At 46.9% G+C, this 19,290-nt stretch overlaps 1 protein-coding gene across 3 annotated transcripts in view; it reads right to left on the bottom strand.

The window, feature by feature from the left end:
- Positions 1 to 12,408, bottom strand: part of LOC121673191 (fibronectin type-III domain-containing protein 3a-like) — a 38,997-nt gene extending 26,589 nt beyond the window's left edge. The window contains exons 1-2 of one of the 3 annotated variants that reach the window (XM_042046290.1): positions 12,335 to 12,408; positions 7,539 to 7,629 (exon numbers count right to left, since the gene is read on the bottom strand). The gene's annotated coding sequence lies outside the window, so the exon portion shown is untranslated. Of the gene's footprint in view, positions 1 to 7,538; positions 7,630 to 12,179; positions 12,302 to 12,334 lie in introns of those variants that run through there. The other 2 variants (XM_042046289.1, XM_042046291.1) reach the window with 2 other exon arrangements.
- Positions 12,409 to 19,290: the final 6,882 nt, after the last annotated feature.

The raw sequence follows: 19,290 nt of genomic DNA, 5'->3' as shown, positions 1-19,290 counted from the left end.
ATTCCATCAAATCTCAGGAAGAGCAGCTCAAACTGCTTTTGCCGTGGTCTGTTCTTGGCAGTGAGGGATTTATCACCCCCAGGAACTATTCAAGTGGTCAGGGGGAAAAAAAAACAAGGAAAAAAGTACAGTCCTGGGAATTAAGAGGCTGCGCTGACATTAAAGATAATACACTAAATCTTAAATTAAATAAATAAAAATCTTAAATAAAAATAACAATAAACTAAATAATATATAATAAATAAACCAAAATAACTAAAAAAAAGCAGGAAAAATCCCATCTGGAAGCATTAAAGACCAGGCAAACTTTGTAATTTATAGGAATGAACTGAAGTTTAGTGACTCATTAAATATGAATCAGTAGCAGAATTTGTAGAGGTGTCTCTACAGCTTTGTCACCCTGTCCTGGAGATTTTTGACTCAGTGTGGAATTAAACTGATTAAATTTTAGAAAGGTTACATTTTGCAAGGGCACTTCTGGCCTGATTCATTTCTTTGCAGTGGTTTCTACTACACATCAGCTAAAGGTCATTCCCAAACCTGGCTGAGCTGAGGGATGAATTCAGCCCACAGAGCATGAGAGCCATAAAAAAATAAAATAATTGGGATTAATCATCTCAGAAACAAACCTGAAGCTGAAGGAAGTGATAGCGGGCAACACATTTCTAAGTTAAACAGCCTGAGCTTTTGTTTTCAAAGATTATTCAACACACACACATCTAAAAAGCTGAAATACGGTAATTTTTCCCAATAAAACATACTTTAAACTAAATAAACCAAATCCATGTTGTAAAAATGGGCTCTGAGAAGTGTTCTAGAGTAATTCAACAGTCTCATGTAACATGGTCATGGTTCCCATATTCAAAGGAAGGCAACATTTTCCAGGGACACTCACCCTACAAAGGCTTCTAAGAAAAACAGAAAATCTCCAGGACTGCCCTTCCAGTAAACAATTCCCATCCACAGCGGCTGGGCCTGACCTCACTTCCTGCCATAGTAAAAATGCCGAGCCTCTGGAAGGCTCCAGCATCGGCCTTCCCTTTGCTCCAGCCCAAATTCCTCCCCGGCAGAGCTGCTGGAGCCCGGCCAGCTCCCGAGGAGCCGCTCAGTGTTCATTGATTCCGGGCTCCCATTTCCATGGAAAACAGCTCTTAAGCTCCCTGACGGATGGAGCAGAGGAAAGGGAGCTCATGAGGGCTGTCTGATATGGGATCATCCCGCCTCAGGTCTGGAAAACAGCAAGGATTCACACAAGACAGTCGGAAACTCTAAAATTGTCTCTGATGGTCTGGATCCAAAGTGGAATGATGAGTAATTCCAGGGCATGGGGGCAGTTACAGACAAATGGTTGGAGCTGGGGATCTTAGAGGTCTTTTCCAACCATAACGACTCCATCAATGTTTTGTAAACTTCTGGGAAGAACTCCCAGTATTCCTAAGCCTCCTTCAGCCATTTCCAGTGTGCAGCTCAGGATGAGGCAGCACATCAGCTCTGTCACTTCCACTTGAATGGCACAGGAGAAACAACATCAAAATTACCACAGCCATATCTGGAAGAAAGGTTATGGCCAGAAGAATTTTCCAAGATAAACACACCATTCCTGTTTTAATTTACAATTTACAGACATGTTTCTCTTTAGGCACTAACAATGAATTTGCAAGTATTTACTGCAGGGCATGTAAGAACAAAGAGGTTGTTTATTTCTTAATCGTAATACAAAAAAAAAAAAGAAAAATTTAATAAACTGAAAAAATAACTTTTTCATTTGAACTGTGTCCTTTAGTCTTGTTAACAGAACGTGAGATTATCTGTTGTGCAAATGTGTTGCAGCATTATGGATTTAACAAGTTTCAAAGTTCCTGTTGTCTCATATTATTTTCCTATTATATTAAAAACCTCTCTCCAGCATGATCTCACACAGACTAAATGGGAGGAACACTGCAGACAGGAGTGGATCAGCTCCATTCCACTGTCCAGAGCAGAAACCAAACAGATTTCATAAACAGTGAAAAATAAGTTTATAATCCCAGACAGAAACTGTCCCAAAGGCTGGATTTTCATTACAGTAAGTGCTGGATTTAAGATGAGAAAGGAGCATATTACTTAAATGGCAACTTTATCTTTTTTTTAAATACAGTATGCCTGAGTTAGAAAGAACAATGTGTCCAGGAAGGAGAGAATGAAATTCAGCAGAGACTTCCTGATTTCCAGGTTCAGTGCCTTATGCAACCTGCCAGCCCGAAGTAAACTACTCTCATACTGCTCTTTACTAAAAGCAGTATTGTATAAACACCTAAAGCTTTACTTACACCTTTTTATACTGACAGAATTACTAATTATTATTATAAATATTATGTAATATATAAAAAGTATAGCCAATTTATTTTCTCTAAGTGGCAGGAAAAATCCCATGTTCTCTGATAAAGAAGTGTTACTGCCATGCCTTAAAATCCAGGTCTCCTGCAAACTGAGGCTCTGAGTATTTTACGCACACTCCACTCTGTCAGTTCAACTTTCCATCACTCAGCTCCAAAAGGCTGTTAAAAAGAACAACCACAGAGCCAACCCAAAGCCATCCCCAATGTCAGGCTAAGGAATAACCTTGCCAAAAAGATCCAACCTTAATTATCACTCCTAAAAACCCCAGATATGCCCCACGCAATTCTGAAGCAGGAAAAATCGGGGAAAAAAGACCCAAGCTGCCCTCTCCTACCCAAGCTTTTCCAATAAACAGCATTAACAAGGTGTTGGAGGTACCATCCCAGTCCTAAAATAGTTTGTGCCCCAGGACCACACGTGAGATCTGAGCAAGATCAAGGCAAGGAGAGATTTAACAGCAGCTCAGTTACAACCCAAGCTCTGGAGGGACCACCCCCACTCCATAAGTCATCTGTTCCCCACTAAATCCATGTTTTGATTAAAATCCTGGAAATCATTTGTAACGACCCCCGAGGGAATTAGGTCGCAGCATCTTGCGGGAAATTTGGCTTCCAGCCAGGAGGGCAACACAGCCTTGAGCCTGAAAATGTCCCTCACGATTTACCCAACAAATGGGCTCAAATATTCTTAACACTGAGAGAGCTCACCTGAAAATGTCCCTCATGATTTACCCAACAAATGGGCTCAAATATTCTTAATATTGAGAGAGCTCACCTGAAAATGTCCCTCATGATTTACCCAACAAATGGACCCAAATATTCTGAACATTGAGAGAGCTCACCTGAAAATGTCCCTCCGGATTTACCCAACAAATGGGATCAAATATTGCGACTATTGCGAGAGCCTGACCCAGGGATGGCTTTGACCCTGGTGAGGTCTGTGACCCCAGGAAAACAAAAAACCTCAACAAAATTCCACCCCAGCTCCACACACACAGGACAAGGCTTCCACACTCTGCTCCAAGTATTTGCTTTCAGCACTGACCAAATTACAAATGATTTTTAATTAAGTATTAATGCTCATCTCTCAGGCCTCAATGCTCCTAAAATTCTCCCTGGAGGAGGGTTAAGATTGGGATGGAAGCCCTCCTTTCCCTGATATCAAAATCCCTAAAAACACCCACAAACAGCAGATCCAACAAACCAAGGCCACCGACCTGAGGGATCCTATCAACTTTCATCCTCCCTCCCTCATCCCTCTGGATCGGGTTCCTGAGGGAGCGTGCCAGGAAAGCAATCAAACAATTGTCCCCTGCATCCTCCCACAGCACCTCCCCAGCACTTCAGGATCGTTTTCCAGCCTGAAACTCCATCCCTCAGGATTCCAGGGACAGACAGGCCAGTGCCCACCCTCCAGGCGTACACACGTTTTTCCAGGGGCTGAACAACTTTCTGCTGCTCTTCCTAAGAGAAACTCCACTGGGAAGAGCTGGGAGCTGGGCAGAAAAGCTCTGTCAGTGCCCAGAGTGCATTAGATTTGATTTGAGCTGTTATTTAATATTATGCTCACATTAAGGCCATGCCTGTCCTCAGAATTATTCATTTAGGAGGCCTGTAAAGTTGGCAATAACAGTTTCTGTAATGTAAACATGACATAACTTTTAGATAAATATTTTCCTTCGTTGTTTTAGTTCTTTTATGGCTTTTCTCTTATTGCCAGAAAAGCAGAGTTGAATTCTGAGCACTTGTGTGCTGCTTCTAAGTGACCAGTCCCATAAGCCAAAACTCAGAGGAGTTCCTGAAAGGTCATATTCCTGTCCTAATCCAAATCCTGCTTCTACAAATATTCCAGAGAACTGAGCACCTCAAAGGACTGAACCATTAAGGTGCTTCATTCTTATCTGAACTTAAAAAAATAAAGGGATTAAGGAATTTTCTAGCTGCAAAAATGTTGTTACCAAAAAAAAAAAAAGTAAAACTACCTTTTTTCCACCTGTCAGGAAGGGGACACTTTCTGGAATAAGCCAAGGTGCTCATTTCAATGTCTTAAAGCTAAACAAAGCAAAAAACTTTCAAGCTTAGATGAAAAAACCTTTATTAAATGCAATTTAACAATGTACTTATTTTCAATATGATTTTCCAAGTTTAAAATGGTGAATTTAAAGCCACATTATTCTAGGTTTTTTTAGGCCTTGAAGAAAACCAGTATATTTACACACTAACCATATACTATGGAAATTCTGTATCCAAATGGTTCTCTAAATCCTGTGGAAGCTATGGAAGCAGTAGACACCATAGTCCATGGAAAAGTAATCCCAAAAAACTTCTGCCCAGAGGCACAAGACAGAGCACAAGCCCTGGTGTGTGCCTGGAATTCTCTCTTGGACCTGAACTGGTCAGCAAAAAGGCAGCTGGAATTCACACCTGGAAGGAACACAGAGCTGGGCAGATGAAACAAAGCACTTCCAAGTGTGCCAAGGTTTGCCAGCTGGGACCTGCAAGTTCCTACAGGGAGCTGCACCCGCTCCCAAGGCTGTGAAATTCAGGAGAAGGATCTGCATAACTGAGCACAACTCCCCCCTACAAGACAAATTTGTCATAAAGTGGAAGTTAAAATTGAAGCCATTTTATGATAACTTTTTCCCTGAAAACAAAAGGAGTTCTGCCCATTTACCAGATTCCAGGGGAAAAGTTCTGTTTGAAAGCCTGGAAGCAACCCAAAGGAATAGCTGCTGTATGTGCAGGCACGTTCCCTCCAACAGGAACACATCATTCCACAGCACCTGGTTCATCCCAGTCCCTCCCTCCAGCCAGAACACCCAGCTCATGGCAAGGAATAAATATTAAGGATATCTAAAAGCTTTTTAAAGAATCTTCCAGTGAGGACCAGGAAAACTGGGGAATTTAAGTGCACCCTGAGCTGGGCTGCTCTGCTTTGTCCTATGCCAAACTTGACTGAAACCTCCTGGGATTGAGCCAGGAAAGCACCAAACCTGAGCCTTTTTAGTGCCAGATCTGGGTGATACCTCCACAAATTTAGGGAGCAGTATGGGATAGAAGACACACTCACAGCTGCTATGAGACAGAGGTGATCCAAAAGCTCTTTTCCAAATGTTTGCATTCTGTATCTCCACCAATTTATTTACTTTAAACTCAACTCAGGGAGGGCAATCACGCAGTTTATTAAAACCAACAGCAACAAGATAATTTCCAGGAAAGGCTCCCTACCATGAGACAGCTCAGAGCAGTCAGCTGCTGTCTAACCCAAAAACAGAAGGAGAATCAGGACTTCACAGGTGGAACACAAGCAGGAGTTTGTTCCCAGGTTTCTGCAGGCTCTAAGGAAGCAAAGGCTGATTTTCCACCAGCTCTGATCTGCTCATCACCGGAGCACTGGATGCAGCACAAACAGGCCTCTCTCATGTAACAACCCTTTTAAACCAGGACTTCAAAACCAAGCAGAAAAACCCAGCAAAAGCAAAGGATTTCTTCAAAGTGGAGCAGATTAAGCAAACTCTGAGCAAGAAGGAATTATTTCGATACAGCAGCTGAAGACTTTTCCTTGCACAACACCAGAGGCTGGGGCTGTAACACTTTAGCTGAGCACTGGGTCAAATTAGGCCGGTCAGAACAGGTTATACTTAAACTCAGGGCTAAAACACACCAATAAATGACTGTAATTACCACAGCTGAGCAGTCTCATGGCATCGGACCACGTGCATTTTTTTAGTTCATGGAAAATGCAAGGGGAAAATGCAAGTGTGAGCTCATTGCCATGAGGCTGGAGCAGGAACACTTCCCTCCGTCTGGGTGACTGGCCGGGACCAGCCCAGAACCACAGCCACAGCTCAGCTGATGGGTGGCAACACACTGAAATCATTTGCTTCTGTTTCTGAGCTAGGAATATTTATTTGCAAATCAATGAACCTGCTGGAAGCTTGGGAATTTAATCACAATTTTATGTCACCGCCTAAGTAGAAATTAGCAGTTTTGGAAAACCTAAGGATGACAGTTTATGTAAGTTTTTATCAAGTTCATATTCTAAAAACCCCAGGCATTAAAAAGCAAAGTGACATTTTACAACACACCAGAATGCTGTTCACATAATATCTTCCAAACCTAAACAGTTCCTCAAAATAATTCTCCAAATGGACAAAAGTACACAGCTGGGTGACCAGATTAAAGCTTTTCCTGGAACAGCAGAATGTGCTCAAAACCAACATGAACATCTTGCAAGCCTTTCAGGAGCACCAGAACTCCTCCCATGCAAACACTAAACTCTGCCTTCACTCCTGCAAGTAACTGGAGAGGACAAACCCAAGTGACACATCAGTGCTCACCCGAACACCACTTAGCAGAACTGAAAGCAACTGATTTCCATGAAAGACATTAATGCTGAAGTTCTTTAATAAAGGGCATGGAACAGCAGATTAAAAAACCTCATCTGAATTTATAAACTTGCATTTAACCTCCTTAAATGATTTTCCTCCTGAAACACCTGTACAGCTCCAGGGAATACAGCATGATTATCACTTTTTTCTTTATCTCTTGTACGAAATCCAACTGCTGATCATGTTTTGCTTTCCAACATTCTTCGCCAAGTTTTTGACAGATTCCTTTCTGCTCTTCCAGCACATCAATTCCATGACCTGACCAGTTCCATGAGAAGGAACTCAGTTCCATGATTTCCAACTAAAACCAAAGGATCTGAGCAAGGCACTACCAGAATGCTGTCACCCACTCCAGCTGTTCTCTACACAGGAAATGCATTTGGCTAAAAACAGAATTTACTGTCTTTATCCAAAGCAAATTATGCAATTCTCCAAGTTTCTCCAAGAGAAAACTTCCAGCTAAGTGGGTGAAGGGAGGAGAAAGAGAAATGTGAAAATAGAGATAAGGCTGCCACCTTAAAAAATCAATAATGTTCCTGTGGAACCTGAAACTCTTCTTACCTCAAGAACTCAATCAATTCTTCCTTCCCTAATTCAATTTTTCCATTTGATAAGAAGTCATCCAGAAATTTCTTCCAGAAAAAAAAAGAGTCCTAAGTTTAGAAGTCTGTCAAATACATTAATTTCATCTTGAAGTGTTACTTAGAGACTTAATAAGAAAATAAACACTTCATAAAATCTGGGAGAATCCTAAATTCTGTGTAATTACCGTTGTCACTCTCCTGACTGGGAATTCCTCCTGGTGAGTGCTCCAGTGCCTGCTGCAGAGTGAGCAACGTGTGCTGTCCTCAAGCTTCTTTCTGCAGGCAAAAAAACCCCACATTATCATGTTAGTGCCTTGGCAAACATGGAATCTGAAGGAAAACAAGGCACAGAGAACACCAGAGATTCATGGAAAGAGCAGGAGCCAGGAGGGGACAGGCAGCGGGGAGTCCTTTGGATATAACTGTATTTACTTAGTTACCTACTCTATGTATCTGCTCTATCTGCTCTACTCCTCTATACGGCAATAAGGACAGAAAAATCAAACATACCAAAATTTAAACTGTCATGCACACGTTCACCCTCTGGTAAGGGACAGGAAAAGACATAAATTGTACATAAAGATGGAAATACAATCCCAGTTTGCTGCTATGGGGCAGCACAGCTTTATTCTAGAAACTGCTTCTCTAAAGATGCTCCAGCAGAAGGACATGAACAGCTCCAGGAGACAGTTAAACCACTGAAGATGTATTTAATAATGTAAAAATCATCACCTTTCTCAAGCTGCATCCAGCACTAAAACACTTCCTAAAATATTCACACACTGAGCCCTCTTTTGGCTGTCCAAACATAGGAAATTTTTGCAGGGATCAGTCAATCCCCAATACTGTTTTGCACAGAATTATTAAGTTTGGAAAAAGTCTCCAAGATCACCAGTTCCGACCTGTGCCTGATCCCCACCTCATCACCAGCCCAGAGCACTGAGCGCCACATCCAGTCCTTCCTTGCACATCTCCAGGAGTGGCGACTCCAAACTGCCCTGGCCAGCTCCTGCCAATGCCTGGCCACCCTTTTCATGGAGAAATTCCTCCTGAATCTCTAAAGATAAGGCCCAGGCAGGTGCAGTGTGTTCTGCAGTTTTACTGGAACACCACAAGAAATCTCAGTCCTCAGTGGCTCCTGAGGCTGCCTGGAGAAGCTCCCACACAGCAATCCATTGTCCTTCTCACCAAAAAGGTGATACTGTCTTCAAGTCACACCGATGACATCACTTGAAGATGCTTCTGAAGTCTCAACCTAACAAATGTTCCTCCTGAACTACTTTAAATGATACACCGGAAAAATATCGAATATAAAGCATCAGGGCCCAGAGTGAATCTTGGGCAAAAGAAGGCATTTTCCACATCAATCAAGATCCTGGGAACAAGGGGAGATTTACATTAGGATTGAAAGGGCCGAAGGGCTGGGAGCCAGTGGTCTGTCTGTGCTGGTCAATACACAGAAAGGATTGTGTTAGCACCACTGAAAGAATAAATTATCGCTGCTTTTACAATAAGCTCTTCAAGAATGCAATAAAGAGTTCAGTGTGTGCTCCTCACTCAGGAATCCAAAACTTTTCAGTGAAGGTCTGGCTTGCAGCAAAGATAACAGCTGAAAACCAACCATCTTGACCTCGGGAAGCTTCATGACAATGTGCTAAAAAACAGGTGAAAAAATGCACAGGTTCCTGCTCCCACATCCCCCAGCCTCGAGCCCAGAGCCTTGAGCAACCCCAGGTTTAAATACTGAGAGTTCAGACCTGACGCTTTCAGACAGATCAAAATTAGAAGTGAGAAACGTCATTTTTTTCCTCAAGCCTCTTCCCTGTTGCAGGATTACTAATATTGAGGTTTTCTCATCTGCTTTCAGAGATAATTTTAAAATTCTTCTCCGAGTCAATGAAATCACGACAGGAAATTAAGAAAATATGGAACTAGGGAAGGAATTCTTACAATATTTCATACCCGCTCCTGACTTTGATGCACAGTATTGTAGGAATGTCTTCCCAGTCACGTATTTTCTTCTAAATCTGACAAGTTTCCCAGTTGTGGAAATAGCAAGTCACCAAATAAAAATGCCACTCTTTCAAGCTTAAAAGATAGATTTTAATTTGCATGAAATTCACCCAAGGCCAGGCAGAATGGGGGAGCAGAATGCTGGAATTTTTCCCGTCTGCACGGTCCACATGAAATCTTGGCTTTTTTAAGGACTCACAAAACCCTTCCTAAAAATAACGATAAAAGATGACAATTGTTGGCAGGGGTGGGACAAGCCCCACAGTTAACACAATGCCAATGCCAACCTCCAAAAATGCCAAACAAAAGGTCATGAAAAGAGTCATATAGAACATTTATATCCAGATTTGGTGTCAGTGCAACATCAAAGAGAGGTGCAGTTTGTGATCAAGGCTTGTGGCAGGAAATGGATTTGTGTAGCCCAAGTTACCTTTATTCTCTCTAAAGGTGAATCCACCAGGTGCTATTGTTTTAAACCATTCTAACATCCAATTCCTCAAAACCACTGTAGGAAAATGAACTACCAAATCACCACCAAAAACCAGCTGTTCCAAGCAGGGAAAGTTGGTATTTGTGCACATCCCCAGCCCAAGGAGCTGAAATCATTCCACTGCATTGTCAAAGTGCTGCTTCATTCCAGCTAAAGCCAGGTTTTCCAAAAACTTGCTGCAACAATCCTGAGCTACAGCTGAGTGAATAACTTGTAAGAGCTTGCTCCAGGAGGTGTGTGAGCCATCAGTACCAGCTCTGTTTATCCACAGGCTGCTCCATGAAGAATCCCAAACTGAGATCTGGGATCCAGTTGAATTAGTTCAGCTCCATAGAAAATGAGATTTATTTGATCCTAGCTGAGAACAAATGATTCCCACACAACGAGAATGCTCCAAAACTTTCCAAGATTTGGAAACAGGAAGGTAAAAAGCCCAAAAGGAGAGGAGAGTGTAATATCTGGCTGCTTTTCAACACCCATGATCACACACTGAGCCCTGAGAAAGTCAGTATCTTTCCCATTTTACCACCTTATCCTTTTTCACAAAATACATAAACCAAGGGAAGGAATGTGAATGTGGGAAGCAACTTGGGCTTTCTTCTTACTCACAGAGATACTGAACCAAACACAAAGTACTTTCTTCTACACTGGATCTTAACTCCAAGGTCAATTCATTGGCTTAAAATACAGAGAGGATGCTTCCCTGGTTCAAATGCTAATCTGAGGCTCAGGAAATCTAGATTCAATTCCCTGCCTCACCACATACTTCCTGTGTGACCTTGGGCCATAAATATTTCGGTGCCTCAGTCTTTCCATCTGTGACTGAGACAGTATTTCCCTATTGAACTGAGTGTTGTAAAGATAAATACATTAGGAAAACATCAGGAATCGCAGGCCACAGCCATACGTGGAGCGGGCTGTTGGGGAATTTATCTGTGTGTCAATATTCCCAATCAGGCAGCAGGGAAAGCAAGGAAGGGCTGCCAGTGTGAAAAAATTTAACTAGCACAGGACAGAGGGAAGACATAAAGTATCAGCAGAACGGAGAGAAACTGAAACCTCAATTATTAATTACAGAAGATGTCCATAATTCCAACCAAGTTTTGAAGAGAAACGAAACTCAGAAACCAGCTGGGCGAGCTGCTGGAGGGAGCAAATACACCTGCCAGCAATGCATTATTGCCCTGTTTTCGGAGATTTGCACAGGAACACCTCAGATTTGAGGTGGCAGAGGGGCTGCTGAGTCTGGGGGCAAAGAATTCCTGGAGACTGTCCCCGAAGGGAAGCACCCGCTGCTGAAGTCCCCAGCCCTTTGTGAGAGGCATAAATAGGAGTGGGCACAAAGTGGCCCCAGTGGGGTCCGCACTGCTGCTGCCCCAAGGCGGGGGGGGGGGGGACACAGCGGGAAGGGGGAGGGCAAAAGATGGTCACCAGCCAGGCAGGGGCTGACAGGAGTGACCTCCCCCTGCCCCGAGCCCAGGAGGAGCCGGGGGAGGTGTCTGGGACCGGAGCTGCGGAGCAGCCAAGGGGAACAACTACAAGGCTACGTGGCATTCGCAGGCAGCGGCTGCCGGGGAGGGAGCACGGGGGGGCGGCCAGGGGGGACCTGGGGGGGACGACTGCACATCGCAGCCCCTCCTGGCCTAAGAAACAGGAGGATAAGGAGAGGAGAGGGAAAGGAGGAGACCGAGAATCTGTGCGCTGGGGAGCGGAGCGGGAACCAGCGGAGGGAAGCGCGACCCGCGGCGCGGGCTGGCATTAACCCCATCCGGGCAGGCTCAGCCGGGAGCCCCCGCCCGGGCCCCCCCAGCACCGGGGGTCCGGTTAGCAGCTGCTCCCCAGAACCCCTGTACCCCGCACCCGCCGGGTCTCCTGGGGGGATGCCCGCGCCCCGCAGGGCAGCGCACCCGGACAGACCCCGGCCGTCTGTGCCGACACCCTGAGCCCTGCCTGCCCGGCACCCCATGCGCCTCGGGCACTCCAGCCCACCCCGGGCACCCCACCCTATCCCAGGCACTCCATCCTACCCCATCCTCGGTACCCCATCCCACTACCACCACCACACCCCATCCCAGGCACACCCCATCCCACCACCAGCACCCCATCCCATCCCGGTCACCCCATCCTCCTCGCGGTACCACATCCCGCCCCATGTCCCGGGACATCGGATCCCCCTGGATCCTGCCCCCACCTGCCCCGTGCGCCACGTCCACCCCCGAACCTGCCTCATACTCGGGGCTGTCCCCCGCCTCAGAACACCCTTCCCGTCCCCGGGGTCCCGCCTGTCCCTCCAGCCGCCCCCGCCCGGCTCCGCGCCGCCTACCGCCCTCCGCTCCGCGGGGCTCCGCTCCCGGCACTGCCCACCGCGCCCCGGCTGGGCACCGCCGCTCTCCGCCGCCCCGGGGAGCAGCGGGGACCGGGGAAGGGGCCCCGGAGAGCGGCCCCCGGCGGTGCCCGTGCGCTCCCCCCGGCACTGACCGTGTGCCCCGCGGGCTCCGCCGCCTCAGCGCCCGCCGCCCGCCCGCGCCGCCATCATGGAATGCGCGCACCGCGCCTGCGCCGCCGCCGGCCGGGGGCGGGCGGGCGCGCCAACCACAGCCGGCGCGGATCCGCGGCTCCCGGACACTCGCGCCCGCCGAAAGCTGCGCGGGGGGGGCGGCCCCCGACGGGGGTGGTGGCAGCTGGGGGCGGGTGACCTGTCTGGGCACTGTCTGTGCCTCACGGACACCGCCCGTCCCCCCCGGGCACTGCCACCCCTGCACACCGTCCCCTGGTCACTGCCTGTCCCCCCTTGGGCAGTGTCACCCCCAGACACTGTTTGTCACCCACCAGTCAGCCCAGTGCTCCACCTGTGTCACCGAGCCGCGTTCTGCCCCCCTCGGGGGTCTCCAGTCTCCATCCCCCCCGTGCTACGACAAGGATGGGTGGGGGGTTCCACCTCCCAGCCTGGGGCGTCACGTGCCTGAACCCTAAAACTGTGTCATAACACAAAAAGCATCCGTGGTGACAGCATGAAAGTGAGGGGATCACCCCGACTGAACCGGCAAAGAGAAGAAGGAGGAGATGTTTCATTGCTGGTTGTGCCAGGAGAGGTTTACTTGAATATTAGGGAAAAATTTATTTGCGGAAAACATTGTCAAGCACTGGCACAGGCTGTCCAGGGCACCATCCCACCCCAGAGGCCCCATCCCTGGAGGGATTCAAGATCCCTGTGGATGTGGCACTTGGGGATGTTGGGTTAGTGGTGGCCTTGGCAGTGCTGGCGAATGGTTGCACTCAATGGTCTTGGGGGTCTTTTCCAACCTGAATATTCCTGTTATTCCATGATCCTGTGTATCCTGACAGGCAGCTCCATTCCCCTGTCCAGCCCCAGAGCATCCCGAGCCCTGCTCCAAAGAGGATCAAGGGCAAGGGCTGAAAAAGCCCTCCTGGGCTGCAGACCCCCTCTGGCACATCCATTTTTTCCCTGGCAATTAATGCACCAATAAATCTTACTCTCTTCACCTTATTTCCACCAAGCAGTTTACACCAATATATTGCCATTGATGTGTTTTTAAAAATGTGCCTCAAACTTGCTTAAAGCACCAATTTCAGGGATATTTTGTGTGGAATTCAGCTCCATGTGGATGTAAAATAAATGTGACAGCTGTGCTTTTATACAAGCCCCACATAAACCGTGGATCACAGCAGACAAAGGTCACACTTGACATTTATATGCAATATAATAAATGTGTATGTGTGTATATATATCCATATAATAGACATAGAAAGACTAACCTTTTAAAATGAATGGGCTTGTGTTTACCCCTGGATTGATCTTAGATGTGTTCATAATGAATGTAGAAAATTTTATGACAAATAGAAGAAATTGCCCCTTAATGAATTTCTCTCTGGAGACTGGTGGAAGGAGTTGGTTTGCCATAATGAACACCCTGTGCTGGACAGGACTAAAATAAGTTCCCATCCATCTTTTTCAACAAGCAGGCCCTGGTAAGAAAGGCCAGAAGTGCTGGTGGCTGCTGAATTTTTAAGCAATTAATAGTTTACCTTGTTAAATAAAGGCCAAAAAGCTCTCAGAATAAGTTTACCATTTATTTTACTCATATCGACCCATAAAATGATGAATATATTCCCTGCTAACTGAGAGCAAACTGCGAAAGAACATAAAATCTGTTGCATCTGAAAAGCAAAATTTTGTAGCTGAATCCATGGCCAATTCCAGGTGGAAAAGGCAGGAGAAACCTTTTCCTCCTAAGAAGATAATGGGTAAAAAATCTCTGCACTGAAATTTCCTCTTCTTTCTGCCCCTTCCACAAGTTTTCCAGCACACGTGTGACTCCTGGCCTGATTCTTTGCCCTGTGGAACAGTGTGGATCAGCACATCCCATGTTTTATTCTGGTTGATAAGAACGTATAAATTTGCCTGTAAAATAGATTGAAACCTTCAGACAAGGATTTAGGGGAAAAATAATCTGCTCCTTTGTTTTGAGTCTCACCATGCTTTTGTCCCTGATATTAAACTCTTACTTTCACTGGTGATCCCAAATGGAATTCTTTAATTCCAGCTCCCATTTAAGTCTGGAAACACCTCAGGAAATGTGGAAGACCAGGCCAGCACAGGACCCGGTGAGTGCAGGCCTGCTTTAGGAACAAAAAGTTGGTTAATAATTTCACCTTTGAGAGAATTCCTGGAATCTTCAGCACTGCATCTCAGGAATCTTAGAACTCCACAGGCTCTACCTAATCTGCAGTGCCCTGAGGATTTCATTCTGAAGTGAAATATTTGGGCTTAATTTTTGGGAGATCTCCTGAAAGAGACCCACCAGATGGGATTTGGAAATCTGAAACGCTTTGCACCAAATGAACTTTGCTGCTTCAAGCAGAACTTCAAGGACTGTTTTGACTTCCCAGGCTCGGTATTTATCCATTGCCAGCTAAACCTTACATGTTGTGACTGGTGGTGGTTGTGATCCCCTGTGGTGATGTCCTGTGCCTGATATCCAGAATAAAGGAGGTCCTTGGGAGGGAATGCTGAGCATTCTTTGCTCTGAAAGCTCCTGGACCCCCCAGCTTTGATAAGGACAAGAATCCCTTTGTAGGTAATAACACAGCGCGGAAAAATCCTTTTCCCCCAGGCTTTCCTTGAATCAAATTTTCCCCCTTCCATTTCCATTTAAAATGGCTCTTATATCCTAACAAGGTGCTCACTGGTCATTCCAGCAAAGCGGTGCAAAAACTTCTGGAGTTGGAGCTCGTTTCCAGTGAGCCTCGGGATGAAAGGTCTCAAAGCTGCGCACGCCCCACAGGCTCCAGGGCTCCTTTAAAACTCCAGCTGCTCCAAGTGCGACAACGATTCCCACACCATGGAAAAGAAATGACCCAAAGTTTGCTGCCTACACCCAGACTGCCACGGGATGACAGTGGAGGAAAGCTGTTTTTTTACAGCTGGAACTGGAAAGGGAGGTGAGGCTGGAGGCAGAGGCGGGATGTTCCAGACGGAAAAGCCACACGGGAGGAAATATTTGGCGTGAGGAGCACAGAGACCAAACTGCCTGGGAGGAAGGCTCTGATTAAATGGGTCAGGAATTACATGGAACAAGGCTGAGGGCATCTTTAACTTTATTTTGAATTTCCTGGAGAGCCACAAGGACCGCGTGAGGACAGCAGGTTCCACACACAGAGGCAGCAACGGGATTGGGAAAAGTTGGATTTTGAGGAAATTTTTGCCCAGACTGTCCTTTAGTCTGGAGAGGAAGAGGGCATCCAGTCGAGGGTGGATCCAGGCCTGGGAAGGAAGAATTAAAAATAGCAGAATATAAGATCAGAGAACACTCGGTAAAAGGAAAGGGAAAGAGAAAAGAAATGGGAAGTGGAAATGAGTCAGGAGGGAGGAAAGAGAGGACAAATGGGAAGAAATCTGGGCTTATAAAGGAAGGGCCGGCTCTGAAATGGAAAAGGGGAATTAAGGAGAATCTGTCTTTACAAAACAATGGCAAGAAGCAGTGCCAAAAACATGCTCATTCTTCCACTAGAAAATTTGGAATTGCAATTTCATTTTTTTAATTTGCTGATTCAACTGCTCTAGGTGAGTTAATACAAATAAACGGGCAAGGGGAAAGAAAAATATTAAAGAAGTGGAAAAGAAAAGCCTTTGACAGAGAGGGGAGAAAAGAAAGATAAGAGGAATATTGCAACTACAACATATCCCAGTCTGAACGTGGGTTGGGGAGCTTGAACAACAAAAACCTGGATGCACACCCCCCCTCCACGCCAACACCCCACTTATCAGGGGGATTAGCAGCCGTCCTGGAGTTTGAGTTCCAGCCCATAATAAAAATGTTTATTTTTCCATCCTTGGACTACAATAATAACCATGCTGGTTATTTGAACTCGTGTCTAGCAAAGCCTCCCCTCGCCTGCCTTCGCTGGGAGCTGCGAGCGCGGCCTCAGAACACATTCCCTCGGTTTTCCCTGGCTACACACAAACTCCTGCTGTGTGCTCTCCAGGAGGGAGCGGGGCAGGGCAGCCTGGCAAACAAACTTCCCTCAAGCAGCACTTTGCTGGGAGCTGCGCTGGCATCTGCAGGAGCAAACAGCGATGCTGGAGCAGATTTTCCACCCCTGTGTGCTGGCACGGCACCTTCCACACCCCGAGTGTTTTCTCCAGGGGGGGATCGGCTCCACAGGGAGCAAACCAGCACTGTGGGCTGTGCGTTTGGGAAGCAGCACAATGGGAAAAGCCTGAAGGGCACTGGGAGAGGGGGTTTTCCTCAAAGGTCGCCAGGACATGCCTTCTCCTCTGCAGGTGCCCTCATCCCTGTTCCTCGGAATCGCAGGCTCCTGGGATGGTTTGGTAGGGAGGGACCTTAAAACCCATCCAGTTCCTGCCATTGGCAGAGACACCTTCAACTACCCCAGGTTGTTCCAAGCCCCATCCAGCTGCTGTTTCTTTGCTGTTGAACCGCAGAAGCAAATCAACAGCAGCAGCAATGATTTAAGGCTATTAGACACTCACTGGACAAGCAGGTGACACTGGCACAGGGTGGTGCCAGCACCCATGACCAGTTTTGTCCTCTGTGTCACGAAAATTGATGTCATTTTAATTGAAGAAATTACACCGAGTTTGGAGATTTTCTTCTGGCTTCAGTAATATGGCCAGGACTCTCTGCCCTCGCAGTGGTTTTCAGCCCCGGTTCAGTTCTGGTGGTGCCTTACAGCAAAACAAGAGGTGTATTAAGAAGAAAATACAGGTGCTTGGCATCAGTATGGACAGGCTAGAATGGCCTGGCAGGGAAGCCTGGCAGGGGATGGAGGTGGACACCACGTTTTGCTGTCTGTGCTTCTTTCTCCAAGCAGGACCCAGAACCGCCCGAGAACCCTGACTCCACACCAGGAGCTCCTGGCACGGACCTTCTCCCATAAAACCCCACTGAACATCAGCCCTGAATCCACAAACCTGTTGGCACAAAGTCACCATAAAAACCAAACCAAGAGCCCCGCGCAGCCCACAACAAACGCTGCCGGTATTTATGGCTGCTGGAGGTGGCGAGGGATGAAGTTCAGTGCTGGGGAACACCTGGTTTATGATTCCTTCACTCTTTATGTGGCAGAGCCCACAAGCAAACACTGCATGTCCTGACCTCGAGCTGCTCCCACACCTCCCTCTGCCCCATCCTGCAGGTTGGAAGCACAGCAGGGGCTGTTTGGAAAAGGGAATTAAACCCTGGCCCACTGAAGATCTTTCTGTGAGCAGGGAGGAAAAGCTGAGCTCACCCTCATCCCTCTCCTGTGCAGGAGGGAGGGTGGAGCCCCCACCTTGCCACTGGATACCTGTAAATGGTAAAAACCTAGAGTAGGGAGGTTGTTCCTCACTTCTCTCAGCCCCAGTCTGGAGCTGCTGTCACGTGAGGAGAAGGCTGTGGAACACCTGCCTGATCTCTCCCACACACCTTTCCTACTTTCTGCAAGGTCTTTCTGCTCCGTTTCTCCTCAATTTATCCAGCAAAGGCCCCGATAGGAATCAAACATCTCATTTCAGTCCAGTTCCAAACACTGGCTGTGTTTACCCATAGTTCTAGAACTCTTGCACCAAGCCAAGAAGCAAACAAGAAAGACAAAAAAAAACCCAAATCCAAACAGGCTGAAGAACTCTGTGCCTCAAGAAAGTGTTGGGAACGGGCAGGTCCAAGCAGAGGCCTTGGGAAGCAACGTGGCACCTGCTGGGGCTTCTGCTCCAGAGCAGAACGTTCTGCTGCGGAAAACAGGATCTCCTGTGGGATGGAGCCCATCCTGCCTCGCTCCCTGGTGTTGCAACACCCCCAGAGCACAGGGAAGAGGCAGCAGCCATGGCAGCAGCGGGATGGCTCAGGAGCAGGAGCAGAGTTGCTGCCAGGTGGATACAGGGACAGTGCTCCAGCTGACCCAGCCACAGGGACACCAGGGCTGGGTCAGGCCTGCTTACCTGGGAATGTGCTCACAGTTCCGAGTAACTGGAGCCTCAGAAACCAAAACAACCATCATTTAAACACGTTAGAGCTGGAGGATCCTCGTCCTCGCTCTGGTGATGAAAGGAGAAAGCCAAAATAAGTTCATTTATAAGGCTCTTATAAATCAGAGTAAAGCTGTTTAACAAACCATCTCTGATGCGCTTTCCTGCTGCTCTGCATGAAGAGAATGTTTCCAGGATGCTACAGAAGCACCTGAATCCTCTGTTTTTATCCCAAACAGGGGATTTCACTCCCTGGGGTGGGCAGGGGCTCGTTTCCCTGCATGGAATTCAGCTGTGAAAGGTCTTTGGCGAGCAGAACAGGCACCAGAGCCAATGTCTGCAGAACAGAGAGGAGGGGAAGGGCAAAAAAAAAAAAAAAAAGGAAAGAAAACAAGCAGAATAAATCTGAATTGTAACAAAAATTACAGCCTGTATTGAAATCTCCACATTTGGAATTGATTTTTTCCATCAGACAAAAGGCTGAGGGTTCAGTTGTTGAAACCCTGATCTCTTCTTTAACTTGTTCTGAAGGGGCACATCCAGGGGAGCTGCAGGTGAGCCCTCAGCAGTGGAGGACTGATACAACCTGAAGTGTTCCTGTGTCAGGTGCAATGTGATGCTCCTCCCTTTGTTTGGGCTGTTTCCTTCCTGCTGAGCACATGGAGCAGCTTTCCTACCTTTCCACAGGTTCACTTGTTTTTCTGGTTGCTGCCCTTGTTTTAACTCCCCCCACCTGACTTTTAGGGAGTGAAAACCCATTTCCCACCACACTGGCAGCAAAATTTCCCTCAGCTCTGTGCATGGAAGGTTTGATGTCCATCCTTGGGCCGAGAGTGCTGGAAGCTGCGGCACCTTCGGGAAAAGCTGCCCATGCTCCATGATCTGCCTGCTCCCTGTCCACATGGGACTTCAATTGTTTCACTCCAGTTCTCCATTGTCTCTCTTC

This window comes from Corvus kubaryi, unplaced genomic scaffold, assembly GCF_017639235.1.
Source record: "Corvus kubaryi isolate FWS band 111438036 unplaced genomic scaffold, C.kubaryi_AGA036_p1.0 65278, whole genome shotgun sequence".
Lineage (NCBI taxonomy): Eukaryota > Metazoa > Chordata > Aves > Passeriformes > Corvidae > Corvus > Corvus kubaryi.
The sequence above is the reverse complement of the archived record's forward strand: the minus strand, read 5'-3'. Positions and strand labels throughout refer to the sequence as shown.